The sequence below is a fragment of the Pteropus medius genome, unplaced genomic scaffold, assembly GCF_902729225.1.
Source record: "Pteropus medius unplaced genomic scaffold, Ma_sr-lr_union100, whole genome shotgun sequence".
Lineage (NCBI taxonomy): Eukaryota > Metazoa > Chordata > Mammalia > Chiroptera > Pteropodidae > Pteropus > Pteropus medius.
Genome location: NW_024352787.1, coordinates 6,120,391 through 6,126,568, shown reverse-complemented (window position 1 = coordinate 6,126,568; position 6,178 = coordinate 6,120,391). Strand labels below are relative to the sequence as shown.

At 32.5% G+C, this 6,178-nt stretch overlaps 1 pseudogene; it reads left to right on the top strand.

The window, feature by feature from the left end:
• Nucleotides 1-5,252: 5,252 nt before the first annotated feature.
• On the top strand, nucleotides 5,253-5,371 carry LOC120591977 (uncharacterized; annotated as a pseudogene).
• Nucleotides 5,372-6,178: the final 807 nt, after the last annotated feature.

Sequence of the window (6,178 nt, the reverse complement as noted above, 5' to 3'; positions counted from 1 at the left end):
AAATCTGAGACTGGAGCCCAAGCATTTTGCTTCCTTCTGGACCTTAGAGCCAAAAATAAATAAATAAATAAAAAATAAGAAAAGAAAAAAAGAAGAAAGACCAAAAAGAAGATTGAAATACTTCACGGCATTATAGAGGATAGACAGAGGGTAGAGGTCTTCCTCTAACTGGAACTTGAATTAAATGTGGAAAATTGGGAGAAATCTGTCCATTAATAATAAAACTGATTTCTCTAACTGGAGGTTGGCATTGTGGATTAGTCACTTCTCTTAATCATTATTCAGGACTACCTCATCTCTTATATACAGCTATATGACTTTTCATTATTTTCTGAACCTTATTAGTGGTTACAACTTTCATAGATATTGAAATAAAATCTTGATTCTAAAACCCTACTTCCTCATTGCTACAAACGACACTTTTAACTAGTAGCTCTTCATCTTCTTATCTCTTCAAAGACAAGAAATCTGCCATTATTTTAGGTAGTTCTTTCTGATGTTGAACATTTGTACTGTTAGAAATGTCTTCTTCATATTGATAAGAAATCTGCCACCTTTCAATTTTTATGTATTTGGTCCTGATTTTGCCTCCCAGAGTCAAAGAAAAGAAGATTACTCCCTTTTAAATACATAAAGATGTATACTGCTTCTTCAACTGATGCATCTCATTTCAATCCTTTTAACTATTTATTTTTAGCTGTTATGTTCAAATGCCTTCTTAAATCACCAAGTGCAGGGAAGAATGGAACACCATTAACACGATCCAATCCACGCACAGCAGAACTCATATTATTGTTATTAGTGAATTAAAAATTAAAGATATGTCAATTGAATTCAATTATTATTATGCAGAATCTGCCATCTATTGACAGGCTATTATAATGCAAAACTGGGAAAGAACTTTATACATCATACCATTTAATTCTCATAACAAACCCAAGTGAGTAATGTTGAGGAGCAAAGGATACTATTTCTACCCAGATGCAAATTTTCTTTCTTCACATTTTGTTCACTGTGGTCTCTCAGTGCCCACTCAGTATCACTTCTTCAAGCAGTCTTGTGAAACTCCTCTTACATACTTTGTAGATATTTAAGAACAATAAAATATAAAATGTACATAAATGTATTTTATAGCAGTATTAAAACACTGTAGTAAAACTATTCCCACATAATAAATCCTCATAAATGCAGTAATTTTAAAGTGTTATTTTCCCATGTATTCCATACTTTAACTCATGCTTATAAGGTTATGTCAGCTCATATATTTAAATATAATTTGATTATGTAATATTTACAGATAAACATTTGATCATGGAATTTTTATCTTTTTTTTCATAATTGAAATCCACAATAATTAGAAAAAAATGCATATCATTAAGTAAAAGCTGTTTAGAACATAAAAATAAAAACACTTCAAAAAGTATCCATAAATAACAAAGAAATGCCTTTGAAATATTTACCCACACTTAGAACCAGAGACTTGTTTTCTAACTGAAATAAAATTTAATTATTGTACCATTAGGATCAAGAATAACTGTCCAATAATATGTTTTAAATTAACTAAATGACACCTAACACTCTTTTCACATCTACTCCAGGAACCCCTGATCTTCATAGTTCACAAAAATATAAACAGACTTGTCAGACCTTTCTAAATATATTAAGGTTTGGCAGAATGCCGTAGGGAAAAAATTATATTTCAGAATAACGTTTAAAATGAATAAGAAAAATAACCTCTTGAAAGTCAAGCAGCAGAGCAAAGCAGGTTGCCGCTAAACGGTGAAATAATGAGTTCCTTTAGTATTTATCTATCATATATTTGCTATTTTTTTTTCTTTTTTGAAAACAAAGTCCTAGAACAGATTTACTGCAGCCTGAGTTCTGTTTATTCTGGAATATGTAATCAAAATTTTACTGAAGTAAACCTGTGTCATGAAAATGAGGGAGAAAGATGAAGATAAGCGTATTAACTAGATGATGCTGTCACATTCACTATTGTCTTAAATTCCTTTCCATCTGTATGTTGAATTTATATAATGCTTAGTATATCACCCCTGTATTATGTTGATTTAGCTGACTTTAGGCATAGAACATTAGACTGTGGCTATTTCAAAATAAACAATGAAACAATGGATAAGAATTCTTTTATAATATTTATTTATTAATAAATGAAGAAAATATTAATGAAAGTGAATGTGCAAATGTACATATACATTCACATATTCAAAATGTTTACGGAGAAATTACAAGTAGTAAATTCATAAAAATTTCTTAAGTAATTTACAGTTTAATATCATTCTTAAAAAAATCATCTCTCCAAAACTGTGTTTGCTTTTATTTATAAAGATTTTAATAACTTTATTAAAAATTTCTGGCATTGTAACATTTGTCAAAGATAAATCCACTTGATTTAAGAAAGAAAAATAATTTTTTTTTTCAATAGCATACAAATTACCCAAGGGCTTACTAATGTGGTACATTAACTGTGTCCATGATTAACCTAATTTTCTGTTACTGTGGTTAAAAATGTGCATAAGATCTAGTTCTGTAAGTAAAGGATATGAATTTTGCAGACAGATCTATAATTTAAACTGATTATTGTTAATGGTAGAAAGGAAAATGACTTCTGAAAAAATAGAATTGTTTTATAAATTCTTTATTTTACTTAATTCTTGAAATAAAAGCAGAAACCATTTTTTTACCTCTCATTAAATACATCATAACAGCAAAGACATTCAAGATGATGTAGTCAAAACTCAAACAAATTTGGAGACTAAACTAATTATTAAGTATATATAATTATCCCATGAGCTGAGGATTGAGTATAAGTTTCACTAAAATAAAATTTAAATGGTAATAATTAAAATGTAATTTAAATTTTCTGCTAAGAGAAATATTGTTCTCATTCTTGCTAATCTTTTCCAGCTATCGAGCTATCACTAATGTTACACTTATTTCCAAATAGGACCATGATTTCAGAAGAAAATGATAATATATAACAGGCCAAATATTGTGTTCTGATGTTAAAGGAGAATAATTTCACATAACTTCAGATGTAGTACATACTAGTATATTTTTTCTATTGTTATTATATATTTATTATACTATATAAATATGATATAAAAAGCACATGTAAACATCGCCACAGAAACATTTCAGGAATGTTTGAGATCAATAACAAAAATACTGTAAATTTTTAACTTATTACTTATCTTTGAGTAGAACTAAAAGACTGAAAATAGAATTAATAAGTTAGCAGCTGAATAAGCTTTACATATTTTTATTATCTCTGAAATTAATCAGTAAATTACAATCTAGTAGTTTTATCTTATATCATAAATATTCACCACAAAGCATTTTCTCACTTGGCTTTCACGATACTGTATTATCATACTTTTACTATTTGCTACTATTTTTCTTTTTAATTACGTCAGTTTTGTCCCCACATATCATATCTTTGGCTGCTCTCCAGAGTTTAGTCCTTCATTTTGTTCTTATGTCTAAACATCTCCCCTCAGAAAACCGCTTTATTGTCATGGCTTAGCTCCTTAATAACAAGTAATATGCTTCGTAAAATAGTAATCTTCAGTATTTAACTTGGAGATCCACATATATTTTAGTTGAATGATCTACATTCATTCCTTCTTTTACTTTTTTTCTATAAAAATGTATTGTGTGCCTACTTTATGCCAATAATATTTCTAATCTCTGAAGATACACTGGTAAACAAGATAAGCAAGTCTCTGGTAACCTGAAGATGATATATTAGTGGGAATAGATAGCAAGGAAGTAAATATATAATAACTAAGATTATTTCAGCTAATAATGTGTTATGAAGAACATAAAATTTATTGATATGCTAGAGTAATGGGGAAGGTAGGGATGGAAAATTTAGATTGGACTAGAGAAGATTAAGTATGAGAGGTGACAAGAGAGGTAAGACCAAACTATCTAAAGGGAATCATTTGGGGAAATCTGGAACAGATAATTTCAGTCGGAGGGAACAGTATAATTTTAGAGCTGCATTTCCAGAATGAGTCTGTCACTGACCTACTCTCAGTTATCTTCAGTTACTTCTCTAGTCATCTCAATAAATATCTGGTTATCAACTCAAAAGTCAATTTAACAGATGACCATATTAACTTCCTCTTTAAACTTGCTAACTTTTTTAACTTTAAAATGGCTTTGGTGACATTACCACTTTTTAAATCACCAGGTTCAGAGTCTTGAATTAGCTGGGACCCACATCTTTTCTTTTCTGGAAGCATCAGTCATTATTCTTTTAAGATTTTCTCTGTATCTCTTCCTTCTTACCTCCCTGGATGTATCAACATGACTTTCTTAAAACACAGTTTCTCATCTGTAAAACAGAGGTTATAATTATACACACTTCTAGTGGAGATAACATGAGTTTTGGAAAGAGGCAAACAAATTCAAAATGTGGCCCACCATGTATAAACTATGGCCTCAGGAATGTGACAACCTATTTTTTGTCTTGGTTCCCTCATCTTATAAAATAAAAATGATGTACTTGCTTCACAAGACTTTGGTAAAAAATAAAGGGAAAATACCACACAAAAAAAGAATCTAACAAATGTTTAATGAGTATCAAGTAGTCTTCCTTGTCTCTTTTGATTATGAAACTAAAAAAAAATACATACATTATATATATATACACATATATATATATATACATATATATATATGAAAGTACTTTGCTGACGATATACGATATTTTGATGCACCCCCTCCCCTTATATGTCACCATCTGATTCAAATCTTCATAGCTTTCCACTTGAATTTTTGTCATCTCTGGATGCTAAAATAAAAAATTCCAAATTTCCTGCCTTTAGCTCTCTCACATCAAGCAAATTGAAACTGGGACTTTGGAAAATAGATAGTAGAAATTTTGTCTAGAATAGCTTATAGGAGATAGAAATTGTCATTGAGAACAGAATTTTGGCAATTCAAGTACTATTTGATTCTTGCTCCACTGGAACTAGTTCCTTGGGAATGAATGCTTAAGCCCTGTGGTAAGGTAGAAGGAAGATTCCAATCATTCTATTAGAAAGAGAAACTTTTCCATTCACCTGTGATCTTTTGGAAGTCAAAGCCAGGTCTCATTCATTTCAATATCACCAGTGCCTAGCACAGTTCCTAGAACATGATAGGTGTTTAATAAATGTGTATATTTATTTTCACATGATGTTGATACAGTCTTAGGTGAATTTTCAAATAAGAAGAATGGTGTAGTCTACGGCCATGCCACCCTTAACAAGCCCAATCTCATCTGATCTTGGAAGCTAAGCAGGATTGAGCCTGGTTAGTACTTGGATAGGAGACAACCTAGGAAGACCAGGTGCTATAGGTGTAAAAAATAAAAAATAAGGGATTGTAAGCTGACAAGCTCCTTGCAATCTGTGAGGTCAACCAAGAGTCGCCTCACCTAAAAAGAAGAAGGAAAAAGAAGGAGAAGAAGAAGAAGGGGGAGGAGGAGGAGGAGGAAGGGAGGGGAGAGAAGAAGAAGAAAAGAAGAAGAAGAAGAAAAGAAAAAAAGAAAAGAAGGAAGGGAGGAGAAGAAGGAGAAGAAGAAGAAGGCGCGCGGAAAAACGGAAAAAGGCTTTTGCGCACGCACGCACGCACGCACGCACGCACGCACGCACGCACGCACGCACACGCACGCACGCACGCACGCACGCACGCGCGACGACAAACGGCGACAACAAAACATGGCTGCTGCACCTGCGGCGACAGAAAAAACGCGCACGCACGCGGCGACAACGGCAGGCGGCTGCACGCGCACGCGCGACGTGGAAAAAAAGAAACGACACTGCCTGCGTGAAAACAAAACAAAAAAGAACAGATCTTTTGCACATAAATAATCCTAGAATAATCTCAATCCCTTCCTTGATCCCATCAGATCATCGGGATTCAATCTAAAACAGATCATGGAGAAAGCTGTGATCCCTGGCACCATGTGGTTTGAGTGACTAGTTATTCTGAAAGGACTGCCATCACTGAGCCAATTGAGAAGGGAGTCTTCACTTAGTCCTATAAACCCCACACCACCATCATCAGGAGTTGGGCAGCTTCCTCTGTAGATTTTTGCCAACAAAGTAACTATAATATTATAGAGCAGGTCATAATATTATAGAGCCCTCAAAGATCAAGAGAGGTT